The following is a 24,113-nucleotide window of genomic DNA, read 5'->3' as shown; positions in this document are numbered from 1 at the left end:
GGAGGAGAGAACAAAGGAAGCTATAAGGAGGGGAGGGGAGGGGGGGGGAAGGTAAGGTAGTAAAGGCATATTGGATAAACTACAACCTTATACATATTCATTAATGTACCAGTAGTTAGAAGTAGAAGAGCTCTAACAGAAACCACAAAGCTTATCTAAAGCCACACCACACTGGACATGCCCAATCTCATTTGATCTTTGAAGCAAAGCAGTATTGGACTTTGTTACTACCAAGCAGTCTCCCATCCATGTATTATCAGATTCTTTAGGTGTTTTTAAACTACCAACACCCTTTTCTTGGTACATTTAATTTTTACACGTATTCTTTTATGTACCAGAAGTTAGAAGTAGAAAAGCTCTAGCAGAAACCACCAGCTCATCTACAGCCACAGCACACTGGATTTGCCCAATCTCTCCTGATCATGGAAGCTGAGCAGTGTTGGTCTTGGTTTTAGTACTTGGATGGGAGACCACCAGGAAATACCAGGAGCTGTGTGTATTTTTACAATACCAACACCGTTCTCTTGATGCATTCCATTTTGAAACATTGGGGCAGATCTATTAAGCCTGGTGAACTAATAAAGTGCAAGGTGATAAAGTACCAGCCAGTCAGCTCCTAACTGTCATTTTTCAAACCCAGCCTGTGACATGGCAATTAGGAGCTGATTGGCTGGTACTTTATCATTCCACCAGGTTTAATAAATCGGCCGCTTATTCATTTATGTACTAGTAGTTAGAAGTAGAAGAACTCTAACAGAAACCACTAAGTTCATCTACAGCCACACCACACTGTATATGCCCAATATCACCTGATCTTAGGCCTGGTTTGTTCTTGGATGTGAGACCACCTGGGAATACCAGGTGCTGTAGGTAGTTTTATACTACCAACACCGTTCTCTTGATGCATTCTATTTTGAAACTTATTCATTGATGTAGAAGTTAGAAACAGCAAAAATCATCTACAGCCGCATCACACTGGATATGTCCAATCTCATCTGATGTTGGAAGCTAAGCAGTGTTGTGCCTGGTTAGTTTTTGGATTTCAGGTCCTGCCTTCTGGTTTGGCCACGGCACCTCGGAAATTCACCAAGGTCATGGCCGTGATGACGACCCTTCACCATCGGTGGACCAGGGAGGAATCTCTCCTCCCGATAAACATTCTGGAATTGCGGGCAGTGTTCAATTCATTGATACTGGCCCTGCCTCTAGTACAGAACAGGCCTGTTCAAGTACAATCGGACAACGCCACCACGGTAGTGTACACAAATCATCAAGTCGGCACTCGAAACTGCATGGCAAAGCTGGAAGTATAAAAAAATCCTCAGTTGGGTAGAACGTCATCTGCCAGCAATATCGGCAGTGTTCATTCCCGGAGTCCTCAACTGGAAAGCGGATTTCCTCAGTCGTCAGGACGTTCACGCTGGAGAGTGGAGAGGCTGCAGCAGAAATATCTGCACTGGTGTCAGTAGGTGACTGAGGCAGGGATGACTGGGAGATAGTGGGTGACTGAAGCATGTATGAGTGGGAGATAGTGGGTGACTGAAGCCGGGGTGACTGGGAGATAGTGGGTGACTGATGCAGGGGTGACAGTGATAGTGGGTGACTGAGGCAGGGGTGACAGGGAGATAGTGGGTTACTGAGGGAGGGGTGATAGGAAGGGGTTGGGTAAGTATGGGAAGAAAGTGGGTGACAGGGATAATAAATGAATAAGGCAGGGATGATAGGGAGATAGTGGATGACTGTGGCAGGGGTGACAGGGACAGTAAGAGACTGAGGCAGGGTTGACAGGGATAGTGGGTGACTGAAGCAGGGGTGATAGGGTGACAGTGGGTGACTGAGGCAGGGGTGACAGGGATAGTGGGTGACTGAGGCAGGGGTCGCAGGTATAGTGGTTGACTGAGGCAGCGGTGACTGGGAGATAGTGGGTAACTGAGGCAGGGGTGACAGGGAAAGTGTGTGACTCAGGCAGGGGTGATAGGGAGATAGTGGGCAGCATATCTCTGCCTCACTGCAGCAGCACATTCCTGCTTCACTGACAGCAGCACATCCCTGCAACGTTGACAGCAACACATCCCTGCAACATTGACGGCAGCACATCCCTGCCTCATTGACGGCAGCACATCCCTGCCTCACTTATAGCAGCACATCCCTGCCTCGCTGACAGCAGCACATCACTGCCTCGCTGACAGCAGCACATCACTGCTTCACTGACAGCAGCACATCACTGCTTCACTGACAGCAGAACATCCCTGCCTCACTGGCAGCAGCACATCCCTGCTTTACTGACAGCTGTATATAGGGCCTAATTAAGACCTGATCCCTGCTGTGCATATTCACACAACAGGAGATCAGGTCTGAAGTGCGTGTGTGCTGGTGCCACAGTGCACCGGCACATGCCAGAGATGCGATCAGCATCTCTGCCCAGTGAGCGCCTCTGTCTGATTGACAGGCAGAGGCGGTCACTGGGCAGGAGGAGTCGGGCCAGCGGCGTTGTGCCGCCATTTTGGGGGCACAGTCAGGACAACGCAGACATGACCGGACCGTATAGGGGCGGGCCGTGACGGCTGTGTGACCCGGACAGCAACGGGCCTTATTTACTAAAATCTCAGATAAATTTTATGGCATTTATGTGCAGTCTAGTTTGCACAGTTGATAGAGTGTTGATCTTGCACTATCAATGTAAGCCTCACATAGGTTTGATACACATGTAAGTTTGTTTTTATTTTACTACATTGTGGTTTGTGGCTCTATACCATGTAATGCATGTCTTTTAACAGTAGTCAAGTCTTCCAATGTGCTTGTTAGTGAAACCCAATACATAGCTTTATTTTATTTTGTTTCTTCAAATATTGAATGCATATGTCTTATAACTTTTTTTTTCAATATATAAACATTTTTATTATAAGATTTTCAATGACACAAGTACATCCAAGTTGCAGATTATGGATTGTGAAGGACAAATCAACCATATAAACAATTTAAGCAATTTAAATTGCATGCAGGTAGTAGAATATCAAACTCCTTGGATGAGAGTTGGTCGTAATAAACTAGGATAGAAAAGAATAAAGTAGAAAATAAGATTTTAAACCTACCGGTAAATATTTTTCTCGTAGTCCGTAGAGGATGCTGGGGACTCCGTAAGGACCATGGGGATAGACGGGCTCCGCAGGAGACATGGGCACTTTAAGAAAGACTTTAGTTCTGGGTGTGCACTGGCTCCTCCCTCTATGCCCCTCTATGCCACAGTTAGAGTAACTGTGCCCAGAGGAGACTGACAGTATGAGGAAAGGATTTTGTTAATCCAGGGCAAGATTCATACCAGCCACACCAATCACACCGTATAACTTGTGATAAACTACCCAGTTATGAGTACGAAAAAACAACATACTGTAGCATCAGTGCAGGACCGATGCAACTATAACATAACCCTTATTGAAGCAATAACTATATACAAGTATTGCAGAAGTAGTCCGCACTTGGGACGGGCTCCCAGCATCCTCTACGGACTACGAGAAAAAGATTTACCGGTAGGTTTAAAATCTTATTTTCTCTAACGTCCTAGAGGATGCTGGGGACTCCGTAAGGACCATGGGGATTATACCAAAGCTCCAAAACGGGCGGGAGAGTGCGGATGACTCTGCAGCACCGATTGAGCAAACATGAGTTCCTCCTCAGCCAGGGTATCAAACTTATAGTATTTTGAAAAGGTGTTTGAACCTGGCCAAGTAGCAGCTCGACACAGCTGTAGTGCCGAGACCCCTCGGGCAGCCGCCCAAGAAGAGCCCACTTTCCTCGTGGAATGGGCCTAGACCGATTTCTGTAACTGCAATCCAGCCATAGAATGCGCTTGCTGAATCGTGTTACAAATCCAGCGAGCAATAGCCTGCTTTGAAGCAGGGGCACCAATCTTGTTGGTTGCATACAGGACAAACAGCGCTTCAGTTTTCCTGACTCTAGCCGTCCTGGCCACGTAAATTTTCAAAGCCCTGACCACATCAAGTAACTCGGAATCCTCCAAGTCACACATAGCCAAAGGCACCACAATAGGTTGGTTCATATGAAAAGATGAGACCACTTTTGGTAGGAATTGAGGACGGGTCCGCAATTCCGCTCTATCCACATGGAACACCAAATATGGGCTTTTATGTGACAAAGCCGCTAATTCCGACACTCGCCTAGCCGAAGCCAAGGCTAATAACATGACCACCTTCCACGTGAGATATGTTAACTCCACCGTTTTAAGGCTGCTAAAAACTGCTAGCAAACAATCAACTCAGAATGACCCCCATAGTGTATTGCAAGAAAATATCTGTAAATCCAATGGTACCGTAAGTGCGGTATATACGGGCGAGAACATCTCCCCTAAGTGAAGTCAGCCCTATGAATAGAGTTTGTGTGATCCCTGTGCAGCAGTCACAGAAAGGGTTCATCTCTGCAGTTTGTCACTCAAATTACATTGTTGCATTTTTTCTAGAAGTGGATCTGAGAGCTGTTACCCGCAGACCAGCTACAATAATTATCCTGGGTACTCACTAGACCAGTTGTTCTCAAACTGCACCCTGGGGTGCCTCAGGACACTTGCAGGGGTGCCTTGGATTGGTGGTCCAGGACCAATTCAAAATATTTATAGTTAGTGTTATAGGCAAAACCAGTGCTGTTGGCTGGCAATCATAACATATGTGCACAAGCAGAAGCAAATCCTGTCCCCTACCAAAGGGCCGGTGCTAGGGTGTTTGGCGCCTCCCTGCAAACTATTAATTTAAGCCCTCTCTCCAATACTTAATAAAGGCGCCTTAAAAAAAGAAGGTGTGGTATCACAAGGAAGGGGCATGGCCACACAATAGCACCCCAAATAAATATACGCCACACAGTAGCACTATCTTATTGTCATTACACCGCATGTAATAATAATAATAATAATAATAATACCCACAGTCGCAGTGCCCTTTATACACATAACCTCCATATCAGTGCAGCTTACACACATAATGCCAACAGTAGCAGTGCCCCTTCTACACATGCCCATGGTGGCAATCCTTTACATGGCAAAAATCAACCTGGTTTTGCCATGTAAAGGATTGCCACTTTAAAAAACAAACAATCAAACAAAAACAAAAAAACAACAGGAAAAAAACACAAAATCTCTCACTTTCTGATTCTCACACCCTATTACATTCCTCCCTATATATTTAAATGTTTCTATTACTGTATGTTCCCTCTTCCCTTCTCCAAACTATACACATCAATATCTTTTAGTATTTCCAGGTAAGTTTTGTGATGTAGGCCATGCACCATTTTAGTTGCCCTAATGTAATTACAGCCTTCTGGAGATATGGCTTCTGGAACTGAACACAGGATTCTAAATGTGGCTGTACCAAGGACCTATACAGTGGCATTACAGGTTGAGTATCCCTTATCCAAAATGCTTGGGACCAGAGGAATTTTGGATATCGGATTTTTCTGTATTTTGGAATAATTGCATACCATAACGAGATATTATGGTGATGGGACCTAAATCTAAGCACAGAATGCATTTATGTTTCATATACACCTTATACACACAGCCTGAAGGTCATTTTAGCCAATATTTTTTATAACTTTGTGCATTAAACAAAGTGTGTGTACATTCACAGAATTCATTTATGTTTCATATACACCTTATACACACAGTCTGAAGTTCATTCAATACAATATTTTTAATAACTGAGTATTAAACAAAGTTTGTGTACACTGAGCCATCAAAAAACAAAGTCTCACTCAAAAAAGTCCGTATTTCGGAATATTCCGTATTTCGGAATATTTGGATATGGGATACTCAACCTGTATTACTTTTTTCTGCTACTGGTTCTTTAACCTATGCAAACAAGCATCTGACTTGCCTTTCCTATTGCTTTGATACATTGCTCACCTGAAATAGTAATACTTAGATAGCTTTCCTCTTGCCATTATAATGCCCTTAATCTTATAGTTAGCCTTTGCATTTTTGAGACGTGTATGATTTTGCATTTTTTGGCATTAAATGTTGCCATGTTCTTGACCATTCCTCTAGTGCAGGGGTGGAACTGCCAGAGACAACGGAGTCAGTTGCCGCCGGGCTCCAGCCCTAAAGGGGCTTCCCCCATTGCCCCCCGGCTGTTACGTGCCCTTCCTACTAAATAGACAAAGGCGCTACCAGCAGGGTCTCGCAGTTTGTACATTCCATGCCGTAACACCCTTCTTTCCACCTTTTTCAAGACCCAGCCCAGCAGCCTCTAGCTGCAGCACTGCCAGCGGTGGGGTGCCCCTGCTTCTTCTCACACCACAGATAGCTGGGCAGCACTGCAACTGCCTGCCTGATTGCTCCGCCCCCTTCCGGCTCCCAAGCACCTCTGCTGCCCAGTGATCCAGGAGCCTGCTGCTAGGAAGAAGTGGCCGAGCTTCAGAAAGCGAGTCTGGACACTGGCGGAGGAAGCCATGATAACCAGATAATGGGGAGTGGAGAGCCAGTTCCAAGGTAATACTTTATACAGCTGGTTGAGATCCTGGTCGGTGGATATGGATTCCAAGAAAACCCTGGAGGTGCTTCCTTTCAAGGGAGACACTCTCTTTGGAGAAGACCTCAATAAGATTGTAGCTGATCTGGCTACTGCTAAAACAGCTTGCCTACCTAGTATGACTCCTACCACGCAGAAGGCTAAAAGTACTTTCCCTTGGCCCTTTCATCCTCCAGGTAAAGCGTACCCAAGGTCAGGCATACCCAATGCAAGCTCATGCTTCCAGACCTGCCAAGCCCAGACTGAAGCAAGCCTGGGCTGCCCATCAGCCTGCTTCCAAAACGGACAAGCCTGCCGCATGACGGTGCAGGCCTCCCTCTGGGGGACTTCTAGGTTTGGCATAGAAAGGTATAATTCTAAGCTAAAGAATTTTGTTTGGAGCTCACCTTGTACTTTGTGAAGAAATAATCAGCATTGTGGCTGAGCAGGTACATGTAGTGTGTGGCTGCAAACTGCATGGATCTGCTGCATTGTAATGCTGATACTTTTTTTTTTCAAAGTACCAATAGCTTCATATAATGTTCACAATTTTTATGCAGGATCAAATAGCTCAATGGGTAGGGTGTTTGATAAGAATTCAACAGGTTATAGGTTTGAATCCTGGGTATGGTAGTTTGAGATGTGTTATTTAATAAAGTATGTTGTTCTGACTGCCGGCATCCTATCACCTGGGATAGCATACTAAATAAATGGAGTTGATCAATTTCTTTTTTTTTTTTTTTTTAAACTAGGGACAATTTCCAGATACTTTTCTTTATAACTGAGATTGCCCCCTGGAACTTCACATCAGTTGACAACTATGCATGAGTGGGCAGTGCTTGCCCTGGATCTGCCCACCCATTTATGTGCCGTCATAAAAGAAAGCACAACTGACAGTTATCCTGGGCGTACACTACACAATTATCTGTCAGGCTATCTATCCAGTCTGGATGGATGGCATGAAAATCTGGTAATGTATAGGAGCAAATGTCAATTAACCATTTGCTCCCAAACACTAGAAAAGTGGTCAAAAATGGTCATTACACAAATTGGTTAATCCCAAAATTTAACCAATTTGTTTAGGGGACCATTTTTGTCCATTTTCAAGTGTTTGAGAGTAAATCGTTGATGGTCATTTGCTCACATAGATAACCGGATTTCTATTCCAACCAGACAGTGTTGGAGAGATGGTCTGCCAGATTACATAATGCATACCAGAGCCATAACTAGACTTTTTGGTGCCCTGTGACAGAGAATTATATGCCCCCCCCCTCCCTCCCCATTTTTGCAATATGGACAAAAGGCGCATGCCTTGTGGGGAAGGGGCATAACAAGATTGGTCTCAGAGAAAGCACATGAGATATGAAGATATATCTAGTATACTTGACACTCAATGGTTTGTGGTATTGCCCTCCTTAAATGCATATACAGTCACACATGGCGTGTTTGTGCAAATGGCATATCAGCAGTCAGCACTAACTGGTGACATGCCATTTATACAAGTAAGCCATGTGTGACTAATATATAAACATACTTTATTAAATAACACATCTCAAACTACCATACCCAGGATTCAAACCTATAACCTGTTGAATTCTAATCAAACACCCTACCCATTGAGCTACTTGATCCTGCATCTATTCTAACCTCCAAAAACAGATTCAGTTGCATTTTCCAGCGTGTTTTGTTTGCGCCTTTGCAAATGTCTTACATCGACAAACTTATTTAGTACTATTTTGCAAATAGGGTTACATTGTCACAACATTGTGTTCCCTAATTGCTTGATTTTTTAAATGCAACAATTGATAAAGACACCTGATAATTGCTCTGTGGAGTCTTATTTTGTGTCTACTTCTTATCTACATTTAATTCCCTAACTCTAATCAAGGCATTTTTAAATGCTGGGGGCTGCCAGGACGTGAGGCCTACCTAGACTTTAGATCTGAATTTGAATGTACTTGTGAACTAACTTAATTTCCTACTTCTAAATTCATTCCTAAATTCACTACTTACATTAATCCTGTAGTTGGGCATTTTGAGCCTTCAATTGTGGGCATTGCTTTGTGTCCAGACCAGCAGCTGGTGGTGTGCATTTGCTGGAAAGGCATCGAAGACCTCCGATATGCTGCATCTCCTGATGTGTGTCTCCCTCAAGTGGCTGTCAGTAAATGCATGCTAGACACCCCATTCCAAGCTGATTGTGACATCACGGAACATGCATCATAGAACAGGCATGCTAGAACATGGGTCTTCAACCTGCGACCCTCCAGCTGCTGTGGAACTACATATCCCAGCATGCCCTGCCTCAGTTTTAGCATACCTTAATAGCAAAACTATGGCAGGGCATGCTGGGATGTGTAGTTTCACAGCAGCTGGAGGGCCACAGGATGAAGACCCATGTGCTAGAGCCAAGCCGCAGGTACATTGAATGCTAGCAAGCTGAATGTTTAAATCCTTTGTGTTCCGCAGCATTCCAATGCGGAAGATTCCATGGAACCAGAGATTATTCCATTGAGAAGGACATGCTGCCTGGATGACTGCACTGTGCAAATTAAATCACGGAGCCAGTTGGCTTGTGGGTGGCTCTGGTGACTGGGTGGTTGGGTGGGCGGTGTGTCGGAGGTGGAGCACATGCAAATGAATGTGTATCATCCAGCTAGTGAGAGTGAAAACTCATGCAGGAGTGTGCCTGCTTGTCAGTGGGTTATGCACCTTGCCAGACGTCAAATCTACATGGAGCAGCTGGAGGGAACAAGAGCAGGTTTGCAAAATATAGGCCCTCATTCCGAGTTGTTCGCTCGCAAGCGGATTTTAGCAGATTTGCTCATGCTAAGCCGCCGCCTACTGGGAGTGAATCTTAGCATCTTAAAATTGCGAACGATGTATTCGCAATATTGCGATTACACACCTCGTAGCAGTTTCTGAGTAGCTTCAGACTTACTCGGCATCTGCGATCAGTTCAGTGCTTGTCGTTCCTGGTTTGACGTCACAAACACACCCAGCGTTCGCCCAGACACTCCTCCGTTTCTCCGGCCACTCCTGCGTTTTTCCGGAAACGGTAGCGTTTTTTCCCACACGCCCATAAAACGGCCTGTTTCCGCCCAGTAACACCCATTTCCTGTCAATCACATTACGATCGCCAGAACGATGAAAATGCCGTGAGTAAAATTCCTAACTGCATAGCAAATTTACTTGGCGCAGTCGCAGTGCAGACATTGCGCATGCGGATTAAGCTTAAAATCGCTGCGATGCGAAGATTTTTACCGAGCGAACAACTCGGAATGAGGGCCCTTGTTAGAAGAGCATATATGCTGGCGCATTCTCCATGATTGTGTCAGCTTATGTTTTGGTGCACTGCACTTTCCTCCACTAAGTTTTAGCCATTTTGGTTAAACGCAAGTGTAGTTGCTTCTCGCCCTTTTGGCTGTGATCTTGTATCGTGGTTGAAGAGTCTGCTGGAGGGATTGTTTTCTTCTTTGGCGAGAGACTGAAGATATTCCAGGATGGAAGGCTTGGGAACACTATCCGTTTTTCAGTTGTGGAAAAGTTGAAAGACCGGATTGGACTACATTCTATAGTAAAGGATATCTTTGTATTTATTAATCCTCCCTTTATATGTGTCTGTCTTTCAATAAAGCTTCGGGCTTGTGAGTCCCTCACCCTCTTACACTCCACACCCTTTGGTTTCAATAGGTTCCTGACCAGAGTCATGAGTTCCTGGGCCTTTTCTATCGGAAGATAAACCTTTTTCTGGTCCGTATCCAGAATCATGCCCAAGCAAAGTCAGACGAGTCGTAGGAACCAACTGCGACTTCGGGATATTGAGAATCCAGCTGTGTTGCTGTAACACCTTCAGTGAAAGTTATACGCTGTTCAGCAACTGCTCTCTTGATCTCGCTTTTATGAGGAGATCGTTCAAGTACGGGATAATTGTGACACCTTGCTTTTGCAGGAGCACCATAATTTCCGCCATTACCTTGGTGAAAATTCTCGGGGAAAATTCTGGAGAGACCAAACGGCAACGTCTGAAATTGGTAATGACAATACTGTACCACAAATCTTAGGTACGCCTGATGAGGTGGATAATGGGTACATGAAGGTATGCCTCCTTTATGTCCAGAGATACCATAAAATCCCCCCCCCCTCTAGGCTGGCGATGACCGCTCTTAGCGATTCCATCTTGAACTTGAACCTTTTCAAGTATATGTTCAGGGATTTTAAATTTAATATGGGTCTGACCAAACCGTCCGGTTTCGGGACTACAAACAGGGTCGAATAATTTCCCCTTCCTTGTTGAAGCAGGGGAACCTTGACCGCCACCTGTTGAAGATACAATTTGTGAATTGCATTTAACACTATCTCCCTTTCCAGGGGAAAAGATGGTAGGGCCGATTTGAAAAACCGGCGAGGAGGCACCTCTTCGAATTCCAGCTTGTAACCCTGAGAAACAATTTCTATTGCCTAGGGATTCACCTGCGAATGAACCCAGATGTGGCTGAAAACTCGAAGACGTGCCCCCACTGGGGCGTACTCCTTTAGCGGAGCACCAGCGTCATGCAGTGGATTTTGTAGAGGCCGGGGAGGACTTCTGTTCCTGGGAACTAGCTGTGTTGTGCAGCTTTTTCCCTCTGCCCTTACCTCTGGCAAGAAAGGACGCACCTCGTACTTTCTTGTTTCTCTGTGATCGAAAGGACTGCATTTGATAATGTGGTGCTGTCTTAGGCTGTGAGGGAATATAAGGCAAAAAATTTGATTTACCAGCTGTAGCTGTGGAGACTAGGTCCGAGAGACCTTCCCCAAACAATTCCTCACCCCTGTAAGGTAAAACCTCCATATGCCTTTTTGAGTCGGCATCACCTGTCCATTGCCGGGTCCATAGGACTCGTCTAGCAGAAATCGACATAGCGTTTATTCTAGAACCCAGTAGACTAATGTCTCTTTGAGCATCTCTCATATATAGGACAGCATCTTTTATATGCCCTATGGTCAATAACATAGCATCCTTATCTAGGGTCTCAATCTCTGCTAATAAGGGATCTGTTCATGCTGCTACCGCGCTACAACCCCGGCCGACGCAATTGCTGGTCTGAGTAAGGTACCAGAATGTGTGTAAATGGACTTTAGGGTAACCTCCTGCTTGCGGTCAGCAGGGTCCCTGAGGGTAGCCGTATCCTGGGATGGCAGCGCTACCTTTTTGGATAAGTGTGTCAATGATTTATCCACCCTAGGGGAGGATTCCCACCGTATCCTGTCCATTGGCAGGAAAGGATACGCCATAAGAATCCTTTTGGGAATCTGCAGCTTTTTGTCTGGAGATTCCCAAGCTTTTTCACATAATTCGTTCAACTCATGTGAGGGGGGAAAGGTTATCTCAGGTTTCTTTCCCTTATACATGTGTACCCTCGTGTCAGGGACAGGGGGTTCCTCTGTGATGTGCAAAACATATTTTATTGCAATAATCATATATCGAATACATTTAGCCAATTTTGGCTGTAACTTTGCATCATCGTAGTCGACACTGGAGTCAGAATCCGTGTCGGTATCTGTGTCAACTATTTGGGATAGTGGGCGCTTTTGAGACCCCGAAGGTCCCTGCGACATAGGGACAGGCATGGGTTGACTCCCTGACTGTTCCCTAGCTTCAGCTTTGTCTAATCTCTTGTGCAATAAGTTTACATTAGCACTTAAAACATTCCACATATCCATCCAGACAGGTGTCGGCGTTGTCGACGGAGACACCACATTAATTTGCTCCTGCTCCTCTCTAGGAGAGCCTTCTACCTCAGACATGTCGACACACGTGTACCGACACACCATACACTCAGGGAATCCTCTTATCTGAGGACAGTTCCCCAACAAGGCCCTTTGGAGAGACAGAGAGAGAGAGTATGCCAGCACACACCCCAGCACTATATGACCCAGGAAAAAAACATTGAGTTCACGGGCCAATTTCATGGCAGTCTCGGATAGGAGGGCATTGTGGATTCACCAAGGGAATGCTGATGCTGACTCCAAGAAGAAAGGGAGTCTCTTCCCTATGAAGGTGAAGCCTTGTTTGGCGACGGCCTAGTTAATTTGATCTCGGCAGCTCCCGCAGGTAAGTCAACCTTCTTGTCCTATGTTCCCTCTCAACGGATGAAGACGCATCATTATCTAACGCAGTCATTTTGGCCCAATAGATATGCAAGAAGTTAAGATTCCCTTTTCTTTGCAGGTAGAGGAAGGAGAAAGAAGAGGTCTATAGCCTCTTCAAGATCGCAGGAGCAGAGATTGTCCTCTGCTTCTGACAAATCCACTGCATGACGCTGGGGCTTTCTTGCAGGAGCCCACACCAGTGGGGGCACGTCTAAAACTCTTCAGTCAGTTCTGGATTCATTCGGACCTGGACTCGTGGGTTTTACAAATAGTGTCCCAAGGGTACAAACTGGGGTTTCAAGACGTTCCCCCTCACTGATTGTTCAAATTGGCCTTAGTCAGCAGGGAGAAGGTTTTTATTCAAGCCTCTTCGTGGTCCCGAAGCCGGACGGCTCAGTCAGACCAATCTTAAATCTGAAATCCCTCAATTTCTTCCTAAAGAAATTCAATTTCAAGATGGAATCTCTCAGGGTAGTGATCTCCAGTCCGGAGGAAGGAGATTTCATGGTTTTGGTAGACATAAAGGATGCCTACTTACATGTTCCCATTTAGCCACTGCATCAAGCTACCTAAGGTTTGCAATTCAGGATTGTCATTACCAATTTCAGACGTTGCCGTTTGGTCTGTCCACAGCTCCGAGGATTTTCACCAGGATGATGGCGGAAGTGATGGTTCTCCTTCGCAAGCAAGGAGTCACAATTATCCCATACTTGGATGATCTCCTGATAAAGGCGAGATCCAGGGACCAGTTGGTGCAAAACATTGCACTCTCCCTGACAGTTCTTCAACAACATGGTTGGCTCCTAAACTTGCCAAAACCGCAGTTGGTCCCAGTGACGCGGTTGTTGTTTTTGGGAGTCATACTGGACACAGAAGAGGTTTTCTTCCAGTGGAAAAGCTATGGAGATCCAGAGTCTGGTCAAACACATTCTGAAACCAGCAAGAGTGTTAATCCATCAATGCATTCGGTTGCTGGGGAAGATGGTTGTGGCCTACGAGGCCATTCAGTTTGGCAGGTTCCATGCCAGAGTGTTCCAGTGGGACCTGTTGGACAAGTGGTCCGGATCCCACCTACACATGCATCGGAGGATAATCCTGTCTTCCAAGACCAGAATCTCACTCCATTGGTGGCTGCACAGTTCTCACCTCCTAGAGGGGCGATGGTTCGGGATCCAGGACTGGATCCTAGGGACCACGGATGCAACCCTCCGAGGCTGGGGAGCAGTCACACAGGGGGAAAACGTCCAAGGAAGATGGTCAAGTCAGGAAAGTTGTCTCCACATAAATGTTCTGGAGTTAAGGGCCATTTAATAACTGCAGACACAGTACACACTGGGACGGGTGCCCAGCATCCTCTTCAGACTAAGAGAAAAGGATTTACCGTCCTAGAGGAAGCTGGGGACTCTGTAAGGACCATGGGGATACACGGGCTCCACAGAGTTCATGATCTTCACTGAGGAAACGCACAGCACTGCAGCTGTGCGCCATTGCTCCCATACACCTCACATAATCCGGCCACTGTAATGGTGCAGGGCGCAGGGGGGGCGCCCTGGGCAGCAATATAAACCTCTTTTTGGCAAAAATATAACATATATACAGCTGGGCACTGTATATATGTATGAGCCCCCGCCAATTTTACAGTTTAAGCGGGACAGAAGCCCGCCGCCGAGGGGGCGGGGCTTCTCCCTCAGCACACACCAGCGCCATTTTTTCTCCACAGCACCGCTGAGAGGAAGCTCCCCGGACTCTCCCCTGCTTATACCACGGTAGAGAAGACGGTTGAAAAGAGAGGGGGGGGACATAATTCGGCGCAAATTACATACAGCAGCGCTACTGGACAAACATTAAGTTACGGTGCTATTCCTGGGTTATATAGCGCTGGGGTGTGTGCTGGCATACTCTCTCTCTGTCTCTCCAAAGGGCCTTGTGGGGAAACTGTCTTCAGAAAAAGCATTCCCTGTGTGTGTGGTGTGTCGGTACACGTGTGTCGACATGTCTGAGGAAGAAGGCTATAATAGAGAGGAGCAGGAGCAAATGAATGTGGTGTCTCCGCTGACACCTGATTGGATGGATATGTGGAATGTTTTAAATGCTAGTGTAAACTCATTGCACAAAAGATTAGACAAGGCTGAAGCTTTGGGACAGTCAGGGTCTCAACCCATGCCTGATCCTATGTTGCAGGGACTGTCAGGGTCTCATAAGCGCCCACTATCCCAGATTGTTGACACAGATACCGACACGGATTCTGACTCCAGTGTCGATTACGATGATGCAAAGTTACAGCCAAAATTGGCAAAATCCATTCGATATATGATTATGGCAATAAAAGATGTTTTGCACATCACAGAGGAACCCCCTGTCCCTGACAAGAGTGTACATATGTACAAGGGAAAGAAGCCTGAGGTAACCTTTGAGGGGGTCACACGAGCTGAACGAGTTATGTGAAAAAGCTTGAGAATCTCCAGATAAAAGACTGCAGATTTCCAAAAGGATTCTTATGGCGTATCCTTTCCCATCAACGGACAGGTTACGATGGGAATCCTCCCCTAGGATGGACAAAGCATTAACACGCACAGCTACAGCTGGAAAATCAAATTTTTTACCTTATGTTCCCTCACAGCATAAGAAAGCTCCGCATTATCAAATGCAGTCCTTTCGGTCACAAAGAAACAAGAAAGTGCGAGGTGCGTCCTTTCTTGCCAGAGGTAGGTGCAGAGGAATAAAGCTGCACAACACAGCTAGTTCCCAGGAACAGAAGTCCTCCCGGCCTCTACAAAATCTACCGCATGACGCTGGGGCTCCACTGGCAGAGTCTGGCCCATGTGATGTCATGCAGCTGCTCTGACCACGCCTCCTGTTTCTCCGTTGCCGACCCCATTTTGAAACCGTGCCCCCACACCGCTCCATCTCCGACTTGGAAATGAAGTGTTGTTGACCCCCCTCCCCCCCCCCTGCACCGATTGACAGGCAGAGGCGATCGCATTATCTGCGGGGTGCCGCAGAAAATGCAGGCGGATGCGTATGCTCTTAGCAGTTTTTGCAGTTGGATTGCAATCCAACCTGAATCAGGCCCCATTATCTATCACAATGCACTGCGGGTAGTACAAAATGGGGTTAATATAGGAGAAAAAACCCCAGAGCTGTGCTCCTTAACTGTCCCTGGTGGCTAGTGGAGCGGCTGCCCAGTAATCAGTGTCCACGCCAGTGCGCACACGGCCCGCCCCCATCAGCGGCCTCGTGATCCCGGAGGGCGGTGTGTGTGTGACTGACCTTAGGAAGAAACCGGAGCCTCTGCTGCAAGTGACCCAGCAACCGGGGCACGGGAGTATACTGCGCCACTGGGAGTGATGGAGCTGCAGTAAAGAGGTCTATTAGACCTAGCCTGCTGCAGCCCTTGTAGATTCTTATAAAAAAAGTTCTTCTTTTCTTGCCAAAATTAATAGCTAAGAATAGGCTGCCTGAGGCAGCCCCATGTTAAGTGGCCTGCTACTGAAGGCACCAACTACAAACTGAGCTCCCTGTTCATGGAAGTGAGGTTATAGAGTAGGGGGCACTAAACATCTTGGGAACAGTCAAAAGCTTTGAGCCTGTTGGTGCCTCAGATCAAGATCCTACTCTACACCCCAATGTGAATCCTTGTGGAGTCCAGTGTACCCCACAGAAGAAATGAATGTGTCACACCCATTGGCAGCAACATAAGAATAGCTGCTGATGGGCACAATTGAGAAAGGAAGGGGGGGAAACATTTGAATCCAGCACATATATGTAATTTGAATATATAATTTGTACCTTCCTACTTTAAAATGTAATGGATGAACCTCACCCTGTGAGAACTATCTTCATGATCAAGAGATCTCATATGCAAGATAAGTATGTGTTGGGATAGGGCTGTGGAGGGCGGCTGCTCTGGCACACCCCTGTCAAGTTAAGGAGATTCAACAGAGGAAGCACAAGGGAACTCTCATCTGGGGACAACAACTGCAGGGAGAACACAATTTCAGACGAATGTGGGAGGGCAGAAGGCTGCCTAATACTGAAGCACCCCCAAACAACAAACCAAATGCAACAACTAGTGCAAGCATTCCTGGGGGAAGGCCTGCAGCAGATGGATTTGCATATGGTGATGTCATCCAAGCAGTGGGCATAGTTGGCTGCAACCCTCGTCTGCATATGAAAAGAGAAAAGGGTCACGCAGGGCATGGCGGCCTTTGTGGGGTTGCGCTTGGATGACCCCTAAATCGCTTTATACACCCCCATCCCCCATCAGTGTGGGGCTCATATTGGCCATGCCCCAGCCCCTGAAGCATTTAAGCTGATTTCTTGCAGCAGCTGGACCCAGTAACAGCTCCAGAGTTGCTCTACAAGACAAGTAAAAGGGTGTGAGCCCTGCAGCACCACCTGTAGTTTGCATACACACACATATATAGGACAGCATCTCTTATATGCCCCAGGGTCAATAAAATAGTATCCTTATCTAGGGTATCCATCCCCTCAGATAAGGTATCCGTCCATGCCGCTACAGCACTACACACCCAGGCCGACGCAATTGCCGGTCAGAGTAAGGTACCTGAATGTGTATAAATGGACTTCAGGGTTATCTCCTGTTTGCGGTCAGCAGACTCTTTGAGGGTAGCCATATACTGGGACGGGAGGGCTACCTTCTTGGATAAGCGTGTTAATGCTTTGTCCACCCTAGGGGAGGATTCCCATCGTAACCTATCCATTGATGGGAAAGGATACGCCATAAGAATCCTTTTGGAAATCTGCAGTCTTTTATCTGGAGATTCCCAAGCTTTTTCACATAACTCGTTCAGCTCGTGTGACCTCCTCAAAGGTTACCTCAGGCTTCTTTCCCTTGTACATATGTACCCTCTTGTCAGGGACAGGGGGTTCCTCTGTGATGTGCAAAACATCTTTTATTGCCATAATCATATATCGAATGGATTTTGCCAATTTTGGCTGTAACTTTGCATCATCGTAATCGACACTGGAGTCAGAATCCGTGTCGGTATCTGTGCCAACAATCTGGGATAGTGGGCGCTTATGAGACCCTGACAGTCCCTGCAACATAGGATCAGGCATGGGTTGAGACCCTGACTGTCCCAAAGCTTCAGCCTTGTCTAATCTTTTGTGCAATGAGTTTACACTAGCATTTAAAACATTCCACATATCCATCCAATCAGCTGTCGGCGGAGACACCACATTCATTTGCTCCTGCTCCTCTCTAATATAGCCTTCTTCCTCAGACATGTCGACACACGTGTACCGACACACCACACACACAGGGAATGCTTTTTCTGAAGACAGTTTCCCCACAACGCCCTTTGGAGAGACAGACAGAGAGAGAGTATGCCAGCACACACCCCAGTGGTATATAACCCAGGAATAACACAGTAACTTAATGTTTGCCCAGTAGTACTGCTGTATGTAATTTGCGCCGAATTATGTGCCCCCCCCCCCTCTTTTCAACTCTCTTGTCTACCATGGTATAAGCAGGGGAGAGTCCGGGGAGCTTCCTCTCAGCGGTGCTGTGAAGAAAAAATGGCGCTGGTGAGTGCTGAGGGAGAAGCCCCGCACCCTCGGCGGCGGGCTTCTGTCCCGCTTAAACTGTAAAATTGGCGGGGGCTCATACATATATACAGTGCCCAGCTGTATATGTGTTATATTTATGCCAAAAAGAGGTTTATATTGCTGCCCAGGGCGCCCACCCCCCACCCCCCTGCGCACTGCACCCTTACAGTGACCGGAGTATGTGAGGTGTATGGGAGCAATGGCGCACAGCTGCAGTGCTGTGCGTTACTTCAGTGAAGATCATGAAATCTTCTGCCGCCTCTGAAGTCCTCTTTTCTTCTCATACTCACCCGGCTTCTATCTTCCGGCTCTGCGAGGGGGACGGAGGCGCGGCTCTGGGACGGACGGCGAGGGTGAGATCCTGTGTACCAATCCCTCTGGAGCAAATGGTGTCCAGTAGCCTAAGAAGCAGGACCTTGCAACTCAGAGAGTAGGGCTGCTTCTCTCCCCTCAGTCCCTCGATGCAGGGAGTCTGTTGCCAGCAGTGCTCCCTGAAAATTAAAAACCTAACAAAATACTTTCTGTCAGAAAGCTCAGGAGAGCTCCTGAAAAGCACTCAGTCTCCACTGGGCACAGTATCAAACTGAGGTCTGGAGGAGGGGCATAGAGGGAGGAGCCAGTGTACACCCAGAACTAAAGTCTTTCTTAAAGTACCCATGTCTCCTGCGGAGCCTGTCTATCCACATGGTCCTTACGGAGTCCCCAGCATCCTCTAGGACGTTAGAGAAAATAGGATTTTAATACCTACCGGTAAATCCTTTTCTCTTACTCCGTAGAGGATGCTGGGCACCCGTCCCAGTGCGTACTGTGTCTGCAGTTATTAAATGGCCCTTAACTCCAGAACATTTATGTGGAGACAACTTTCCTGACTTGACCATCTTCCTTGGATGTTTTCCCCCTGTGTGACTGCTTCCCAGCCTCGGAGGGTTGCATCCTTGGTCCCTAGGATCCAGTCCTGGATCCCGAACCATCGCCCCTCTAGGAGGTGAGAACTGTGCAGCCACCAATGGAGTGAGATTCTGGTCTTGGAAGACAGGATTATCGCATTAAACACCTCCACCCTCCTTCGGTGTGGGGCTCATGTTGGCTATGCCCCAGCCCCTGAAGCATTCAAGCTGATTTCTTGCAGCAGCTGGGCACTGTAACAGCTCCAGAGCTGCTCTGTAAGGCAAGTAAAAGGGTGTGGGCCCTGCAGCACTACCTGTAGTTCGCATTGTGCGTTGGAAGGCACAAATTAAGCATACGGGAGAAGTCAGGATAGTGCGCAAGGGCATAGAAGGGAGCGGCTCAAGAAAAGAGAAGTGGAAACAGACAGCAAACTAGGCTGGAGAGAGACCTGAGACAAAGAGATCTGAATTATACGAGAGCCGACCAGGGGAAACACAAATTATGCAGTCAAGTGTCCCACATTTGGGGAAATCACAGGAGCAGCACACCCAGAGTGCAATGGGTGAGCCTTGCCCTGGGAGAAGCACCTTCATGATCATAGTATCTCACCTGGCAGGTAAGTAGGAGTTGGGCTAGAGCTGGGGAGGGTCGCTGCTCGGGCACCCCCCTGTCAAGTGAAGGAGATCCAACTGAGGCAGCACAAGGAAACTCTCGAAAGAAGAACAAGGCTAGAGGAAGATCTGAGACAAATAAATCTGACTTTTACCAGAGCTGACCAGAGGAAAGAACAAACACAGTCCCCCACTACCACAAATAATGCAGTCGAGTTTCCCACATTTGGGGAAATCATAGGGGTCAGCATACCCAGAATGCAATAAATGAACCTCACCCTGGGAGAACAATCTTCATGACCATGGTATCTCCTATGCAAAATAAGTATGTTTTGGGATAGGGCTGGGGAGGGCCGCTGCTCAGGCACATCTCTGTCAAGTAAAGGAGATTCAACTGAGGCAGCACAAGGGAACTCTCATCTGGGGACAACAACTGCAGGGGAACACATATTTTCAGATGAACATGGGAGGGCAGAAGGCTGCCTAATACTGAAGCACCCCCAAACAACAAACCAAATGCAACAACTAGTACAAGCATTCCTTGGGGAACGTCTGCAGAAGACGGATTTGCATACGGTGATGTCATCCAAGCAGTGGGCCAAAATTGGCTGGAACCCTCATCTGCATATGAAAAGAGAAAAGGGGTATGCAGGGCATGGTGGCCTTTTGCGGCGCTTGGATGACCCCTAGTTCGCATTAAACACCCCCACCCTCCTTCGGTGTGGGGCTCATGTTGGCTATGCCCCAGCCCCTGAAGCATTCAAGCTGATTTCTTGCAGCAGTTGGGCACTGTAACAGCTTCAGAGCTGCTCTGTAAGGCAAATAAAAGGGTGTGGGACCTGCAGCACTACCTGTAGTTCGCATTGTGCGTTGGAAGGCACAAAGTAAGCAGACGGGAGAAGTCAGGATAGTGCGCAAGGGCATAGAAGGGAGCGGCTCAAGAAAAGAGAAGTGGAAACAGACAGCAAACTAGGCTGGAGAGAGACCTGAGACAAAGAGATCTGAATTATACGAGAGCAGACCAGAGGAAAGAACAAACACAGTCCCCCACTACCACAAATAATGCAGTCGAGTTTCCCACATTTGGGGAAATCATAGGGGTCAGCATACCCAGAATGCAATAAATGAGCCTCAACCTGGGAGAACAATCTTCATGACCATGGTATCTCCTATGCAAAATAAGTATGTTTTGGGATAGGGCTGGGGAGGGCCGCTGCTCAGGCACATCTCTGTCAAGTAAAGGAGATTCAACTGAGGCAGCACAAGGGAACTCTCATCTGGGTACAACAACTGCAGGGAGAACACATATTTTCAGATGAACATGGGAGGCCAGAAGGCTGCCTAATACTGAAGCACCCCCAAACAACAAACCAAATGCAACAACTAGTACAAGCATTCCTTGGGGAAGGTCTGCAGAAGACGGATTTGCATACGGTGATGTCATCCAAGCAGTGGGCCAAAATTGGCTGGAACCCTCATCTGCATATGAAAAGAGAAAAGTGGTATGCAGGGCATGGTGGACTTTTGCGGCGCTTGGATGACCCCTAGTTCGCATTAAACACCCCCACCCTCCTTCGGTGTGGGGCTCATGTTGGCTATGCCCCAGCCCCTGAAGCATTCAAGCTGATTTCTTGCAGCAGTTGGGCACTGTAACAGCTTCAGAGCTGCTCTGAAAGGCAAATAAAAGGGTGTGGGACCTGCAGCACTACCTGTAGTTCGCATTGTGCGTTGGAAGGCACAAAGTAAGCAGACGGGAGAAGTCAGGATAGTGCGCAAGGGCATAGAAGGGAGCGGCTCAAGAAAAGAGAAGTGGAAACAGACAGCAAACTAGGCTGGAGAGAGACCTGAGACAAAGAGATCTGAATTATACGAGAGCAGACCAGAGGAAACACAAATTATGCAGTCAAGTGTCCCACATTTGGGGAAATCACAGGAGCAGCACACCCAGAGTGCAATGGGTGAGCCTTGCCCTGGGAGAAGCACCTTCCTGATCATAGTATCTCACCTGGCAGGTAAGTAGGAGATGGGCTACAGCTGGGGAGGGTCGCTGCTCGGGCACCCCCCTGTCAAGTGAAGGAGATCCAACTGAGGCAGCACAAGGGAACTCTCGAAAGAAGAACAATGCTAGAGGAAGATCTGAGACAAAGAAATCTGACTTTTACCAGAGCTGACCAGAGGAAAGCACAAACACAGTCACCCACTACCACAAATAATGCAGTCGAGTTTCCCACATTTGGGGAAATCACAGAGGTCAGCATTCCCAGAATGCAATGAATGAACCTCACCCTAGTAGAACAATCTTCATGACCATGGTATCTCCTATGCAAAATAAGTATGTTTTGGGATAGGGCTGGGGAGGGCCGCTGCTCAGGCACATCTCTGTCAAGTAAAGGAGATTCAACTGAGGCAGCACAAGGGAACTCTCATCTGGGGACAACAACTCCAGGGAGAACACATATTTTCAGATGAACATGGTAGGGCAGAAGGCTGCCTAATACTGAAGCACCCCCAAACAACAAACCAAATGCAACAACTAGTGCAAGCATTCCTGGGGGAAGGCCTGCAGCAGATGGATTTGCATATGGTGATGTCATCCAAGCAGTGGGTCAAAGTTGGCTTCAACCCTCGTCTGCATATGAAAAGAGAAAAGGGGCGTGCAGGGCATGGCGGCCTTTTGCGGCGCTTTGATGACCCCTAGTTCGCATTAAACACCTCCACCCTCCTTCGGTGTGGGGCTCATGTTGGCTATGCCCCAGCCCCTGAAGCATTCAAACTGATTTCTTGCAGCAGCTGGGCACTGTAACAGCTCCAGAGCTGCTCTGTAAGGCAAGTAAAAGGGTGTGGGCCCTGCAGCACTACCTGTAGTTCGCATTGTGCGTTGGAAGGCACAAATTAAGCAGACGGGAGAAGTCAGGATAGTGCGCAAGGGCATAGAAGGGAGCGGCTCAAGAAAAGAGAAGTGGAAACAGACAGCAAACTAGGCTGGAGAGAGACCTGAGACAAAGAGATCTGAATTATACGAGAGCAGACCAGAGGAAAGAACAAACACAGTCCCCCACTACCACAAATAATGCAGTCGAGTTTCCCACATTTGGGGAAATCATAGGGGTCAGCATACCCAGAATGCAATAAATGAACCTCAACCTGGGAGAACAATCTTCATGACCATGGTATCTCCTATGCAAAATAAGTATGTTTTGGGATAGGGCTGGGGAGGGCCGCTGCTCAGGCACATCTCTGTCAAGTAAAGGAGATTCAACTGAGGCAGCACAAGGGAACTCTCATCTGGGTACAACAACTGCAGGGAGAACACATATTTTCAGATGAACATGGGAGGGCAGAAGGCTGCCTAATACTGAAGCACCCACAAACAACAAACCAAATGCAACAACTAGTACAAGCATTCCTTGGGGAAGGTCTGCAGAAGACGGATTTGCATACGGTGATGTCATCCAAGCAGTGGGCCAAAATTGGCTGGAACCCTCATCTGCATATGAAAAGAGAAAAGTGGTATGCAGGGCATGGTGGCCTTTTGCGGCGCTTGGATGACCCCTAGTTCGCATTAAACACCCCCACCCTCCTTCGGTGTGGGGCTCATGTTGGCTATGCCCCAGCCCCTGAAGCATTCAAGCTGATTTCTTGCAGCAGTTGGGCACTGTAACAGCTTCAGAGCTGCTCTGTAAGGCAAATAAAAGGGTGTGGGACCTGCAGCACTACCTGTAGTTCGCATTGTGCGTTGGAAGGCACAAAGTAAGCAGACGGGAGAAGTCAGGATAGTGCGCAAGGGCATAGAAGGGAGCGGCTCAAGAAAAGAGAAGTGGAAACAGACAGCAAACTAGGCTGGAGAGAGACCTGAGACAAAGAGATCTGAATTATACGAGAGCAGACCAGAGGAAACACAAATTATGCAGTCAAGTGTCCCACATTTGGGGAAATCACAGGAGCAGCACACCCAGAGTGCAATGGGTGAGCCTTGCCCTGGGAGAAGCACCTTCCTGATCATAGTATCTCACCTGGCAGGTAAGTAGGAGATGGGCTACAGCTGGGGAGGGTCGCTGCTCGGGCACCCCCCTGTCAAGTGAAGGAGATCCAACTGAGGCAGCACAAGGGAACTCTCGAAAGAAGAACAATGCTAGAGGAAGATCTGAGACAAAGAAATCTGACTTTTACCAGAGCTGACCAGAGGAAAGCACAAACACAGTCCCCCACTACCACAAATAATGCAGTCGAGTTTCCCACATTTGGGGAAATCACAGAGGTCAGCATTCCCAGAATGCAATGAATGAACCTCACCCTAGTAGAACAATCTTCATGACCATGGTATCTCCTATGCAAAATAAGTATGTTTTGGGATAGGGCTGGGGAGGGCCGCTGCTCAGGCACATCTCTGTCAAGT

At 47.4% G+C, this 24,113-nt stretch overlaps 8 non-coding genes across 8 annotated transcripts; all 8 read right to left on the bottom strand.

Annotated features, from left to right (window-relative positions):
• Positions 1 to 19,567: 19,567 nt before the first annotated feature.
• LOC135002698 (U1 spliceosomal RNA) lies at positions 19,568 to 19,730 on the bottom strand. Its single transcript, XR_010203880.1, has one exon. It is a non-coding gene; the product is annotated as a U1 spliceosomal RNA (small nuclear RNA).
• Positions 19,731 to 19,882: 152 nt separating this feature from the next.
• LOC135002484 (U1 spliceosomal RNA) lies at positions 19,883 to 20,046 on the bottom strand. The gene has a single exon (XR_010203676.1). It is a non-coding gene; the product is annotated as a U1 spliceosomal RNA (small nuclear RNA).
• Positions 20,047 to 20,739: 693 nt separating this feature from the next.
• On the bottom strand, positions 20,740 to 20,903 carry LOC135002569 (U1 spliceosomal RNA). The gene has a single exon (XR_010203759.1). It is a non-coding gene; the product is annotated as a U1 spliceosomal RNA (small nuclear RNA).
• A 671-nt stretch (positions 20,904 to 21,574) lies between these two features.
• Positions 21,575 to 21,737, bottom strand: LOC135002612 (U1 spliceosomal RNA). Its single transcript, XR_010203800.1, has one exon. It is a non-coding gene; the product is annotated as a U1 spliceosomal RNA (small nuclear RNA).
• Positions 21,738 to 21,889: 152 nt separating this feature from the next.
• LOC135002597 (U1 spliceosomal RNA) lies at positions 21,890 to 22,053 on the bottom strand. Its single transcript, XR_010203785.1, has one exon. It is a non-coding gene; the product is annotated as a U1 spliceosomal RNA (small nuclear RNA).
• A 694-nt stretch (positions 22,054 to 22,747) lies between these two features.
• Positions 22,748 to 22,911, bottom strand: LOC135002590 (U1 spliceosomal RNA). Its single transcript, XR_010203778.1, has one exon. It is a non-coding gene; the product is annotated as a U1 spliceosomal RNA (small nuclear RNA).
• Positions 22,912 to 23,582: 671 nt separating this feature from the next.
• Positions 23,583 to 23,745, bottom strand: LOC135002611 (U1 spliceosomal RNA). Its single transcript, XR_010203799.1, has one exon. It is a non-coding gene; the product is annotated as a U1 spliceosomal RNA (small nuclear RNA).
• A 152-nt stretch (positions 23,746 to 23,897) lies between these two features.
• LOC135002563 (U1 spliceosomal RNA) lies at positions 23,898 to 24,061 on the bottom strand. Its single transcript, XR_010203753.1, has one exon. It is a non-coding gene; the product is annotated as a U1 spliceosomal RNA (small nuclear RNA).
• Between the last annotated feature and the right edge of the window lie 52 nt (positions 24,062 to 24,113).

Source organism: Pseudophryne corroboree, unplaced genomic scaffold (genome assembly GCF_028390025.1).
Source record: "Pseudophryne corroboree isolate aPseCor3 unplaced genomic scaffold, aPseCor3.hap2 scaffold_179, whole genome shotgun sequence".
In the NCBI taxonomy this organism is placed as follows: domain Eukaryota; kingdom Metazoa; phylum Chordata; class Amphibia; order Anura; family Myobatrachidae; genus Pseudophryne; species Pseudophryne corroboree.
Note: the sequence above shows the minus strand (reverse complement) of the source record. Positions and strands in the feature narration are given on the sequence as shown.